The sequence below is a fragment of the Lipotes vexillifer genome, unplaced genomic scaffold (assembly GCF_000442215.2).
Source record: "Lipotes vexillifer unplaced genomic scaffold, Lipotes_vexillifer_v1.1 scaffold70, whole genome shotgun sequence".
NCBI lineage: Eukaryota > Metazoa > Chordata > Mammalia > Artiodactyla > Lipotidae > Lipotes > Lipotes vexillifer.
The window spans coordinates 519,303-522,986 of record NW_006789896.1 but is presented as its reverse complement, the minus strand read 5'-3'; the positions used below and the strand labels follow the sequence as shown (position 1 = coordinate 522,986).

Below are 3,684 nucleotides of genomic sequence, written 5' to 3'. Positions count from 1 at the left end.
TACGCGGGCCTCTCACTGTTGTGGTCTCTCCCGTTGTGGAGCACAGGCTCCGGACGCGCAGGCTCAGCGGCCATGGCTCACGGGACCAGCCGCTCCGCGGCATGTGGGATCTTCCCCGACCAGGGCACGAACCCGTGTCCCCTGCATTGGCAGGCGGACTCTCAACCACTGCGCCACCAGGGAAGCCCTGAAAAGTCACTTTTATGTGAACTGTGCTCTTTTATTTCAATAAAAAGTTAAGAAACCTCTAACACCATATACAAAAATAAACTCAAAATGGATTAAAGACCTAAATGTCACACTAAATACTATAAAATTCCTAGAAAAGGACTTCCCTGGTGGCACAGTAGTTAAGAATCCTCCTGCCAATGCAGGGGACACAGGTTCGATACCTGGTCTGGGAAGATCCCACATGCCGCGGAGCAACTAAGTCCGTGCGCCACAACTACTGAGCCTGCACTCTGGAGCCCACGAGCCACAACTACTGAAGCCTGCGTGCCCAGAGCCCGTGCTCCACCACAAGAAAAGCCACTGCAATGAGAAGCCTGCCCACCGCAAAGGAGAGTAGCCCCTGCCTGCCGCAACTAAAGAAAGCCTGTGCGCAGCAACAAAGACCCAATGCAGCCAAAAAATAAATTATAAAAAAAAAACTCCATATGCAGAACACTCTGATGTAAATTGCAGCAATTTTTTTTTAATCTGTCTCCTAGAGTATTGCAAGCAAAAGCAAAAATAAACAAATGGGACTTAATTGAATTTAAAAGCTTTTGCTCAGCAAAGGAAATCATAAAACAAAAAGACAAGAGGGAGACACAAGAGGGAGGAGATATGGGGATATATGTATATGTATAGCTGATTCACTTTGTTATAAAGCAGAAACTAACACACCATTGTAAAGCAATTATACTCCAATAAAGATGTTAAAAAAAAAAAAAGACAACCTACAGAATGGGAGAAAATATTTGCAAACGATGCAACTGACAAGGGATTAATTTCCAAAATGTATAAACAGCTCATTATCAAAAAAAAGAAATAAAAAACAACCCAATCAAAAAATGGGCAGAAGACCTAAAATAGACATTTCTCCAAAGAAGACATACAGATTGCCAACAGGCACGTGAAAAGATGCTCAACGTTACTAATTATTAGAGAAGTGCAGCTCAAAACTACAATAAGGTATCACCTTACACCAGTCAAAATGGCCATCATCAAAAAGTCTACAAATAATAAATGCTGGAGAGGGTGTGGAGTTTTCTCCTTTTGGGAGGCTTCTACACTGTCGGTGGGAATGTAAACTGGTACAGCCACTATGGAGAACAGTATGGAGGTTTCTCAAAAAACTAAAAATAGAGCTACCATATGATCCAGCAGTCCCACTCCTGAGCATATATCCAAAAAGACAACAACTCTAATTCAAAAAGATACATCCACCCCAGTGTTCACAGCAGCATAATTTACATTAGCCAAGACATGGAAGCAACCTAAATGCTCATCAACAGTTGAATGGATACAGAAGATGTGGTACATATATGCAATGGACTATTACCCAGCCATAAAAAAAGAATAAAATAATGCTATGTGCAGCAACATGGACGGGCCTACAGATTATCATACTAAGTAAGTCAGACAGAGAAAGACAAATACCATATGATATCACTTATATGTGGAATCTAAAAAAATGATACAAATGAACTTATTTACAAAACTGAAATAGACTCACAGACATAGAAAATAAACTTACAGTTACCAGAGGGGAAGGGGGGGGGATAAATTAGGAATTTGGGATTAACAGATACACACTACTATATATAAAATAGATAAATAACAAGGACCTACTGTATAGCACAGGGAATATCTTGTAATAACCTACTATATATATATAACTGAATATATATAATATATATATAACTGAATCACTTTGCTGTATACCTGAAACATTGTAAATCAACTGTACTTAAATAAAAATAAATAAATAATTTTAAAGTATATGGGACCTACGGGACTTCCCTGGTGGTCCAGTGGGTAAGACTCTGTGCTCCCAATGCAGGGGGCCCAGGTTCGATCCCTGGTTGGGGAACTAGATCCTGCATGCCTGCTGCGACCAAGAGTCTGCATGCTGCAACTAAGAGCCCACGTGCTGTAACTAAGACCCGGCATGGCCAACATTTAAAAAAAAAAGAAAAAAAAAAAAATAGGACCTAAAAGAAAAAGAAAAAGTAAAGTATATAGATACTGGAAAATCTGGAAATGTCCTGAAATTTTATATGAAGTTCTTTAGCGTATGTACATATACCACTTCATTCTGTAAACATTTATTACATGACTATTATGTGCAAAGTATGAAACTAAATATCGACACGTGGCCACTGCCTTCAGCTTAATTTCTAGCTGAGAAGGTCACCAGGAAACAAATGATCATTTAACCACAAGCATAATAAGTGTAATGGAGGGGAAGGACAGTGCTATGGGAGCCCACAGCTAAGGGTGAGTAGGGAAATCTTTCCTTAGCAAGTACTTGCTGAACTGGGATCGGACAGATGAATAGGGATTAACTATGGGAAGGGCTGTGTGAGGAACGGGCAGAGAGAAGGGTCTGGGAGTAGTCAGTTAGTTGAAGCAGCATCTCTAAAGGCTCTGAGAAGAAGCATTTCATGTTCAAGGGTCTGAAGGAAGGCCAAACAGGCTGTACGTACAGTGTCTCAAGAAAAAGAAAAGAAAGAAATCATCCCATTGAACCCAGTCCCATTCATTGCAGATTTTCTGTTAAAGAAAGCAAAACCTAGTGATCCATGCTTTCCTGGATCTCACACAGCTAGACACTGCTGACAGGGCCACAGCCCAGGATTTTCAACTTGTACTTGCCCTATTCTATACCATCTACCCAGAACTGCTCCTTGAATTTCCCCAAACCTCTTTTATTCCCTCCCCCTCACTATACATAGAACATCGTTTGTGTACAATTATAATTAGAGAAACAATACCTGCCTCAAGGAATGTGAAACAGATTTGGTTCAGTAAGAAGTATGTGAAGAGGAAAGTGTAGGGATTTCCCTGGTGATCCAGTGGTTAGGACTCGGTGCTTTCATTACCGAGGGCCCGGGTTCCGGGTTCAACCCCTGGTCATGGAACTAAGATTCCACAAGTCACGCAACCAAAAAAAAAGAGGAAAGTGTCCTACTTACTGAAGCATATTGTTTCCGTAAATACAGTAATTTGGAGGGAAGGAAAAGGGACTGAGAGGAAGGAAAAGGGCTCTGTCCTGCTTTCTATAATAATGGCCAATATGATAGCCTGTAAAATCTCAATTAACAAGATAAGGCAGAGAGAAATGCTAATTAATTTTATCAAAAGGCCTGGAGGCCTTATTTTCTATCCAAGATCAGCAAGATTAGCTCTCCCATAGTAGAGAGCTGGGATCCTGTGTATTCAGGCCACTAAGACACGTTGCCCATTGGCACATGGGAGAATATGGAACTGGTCCTGCACTGGTGGGAGGTCACTGCAGCCTTTTAATTCCTGTCCTTTCAGAAACAGTAGCTGTATAGTCATCAATTCAGTGCCTACAAACTATAAGGCTTTCAAAGAATGGGATCAATTAAAAAAAAAAGATTCAGGGGCTTCCCTGGTGGCCCGGTGGTTAAGAATCCACCTGCCAATGCAGGGGACATGGGTTCGAGCCCTGGT

The 3,684-nt window shown here is 41.4% G+C and overlaps 1 non-coding gene across 1 annotated transcript; it reads left to right on the top strand.

Moving 5' to 3' along the window:
• Positions 1–2,004: 2,004 nt before the first annotated feature.
• On the top strand, positions 2,005–2,077 carry TRNAG-CCC (transfer RNA glycine (anticodon CCC)). The gene has a single exon. It is a non-coding gene; the product is annotated as a tRNA-Gly (tRNA).
• The last annotated feature ends 1,607 nt before the right edge of the window (positions 2,078–3,684 follow it).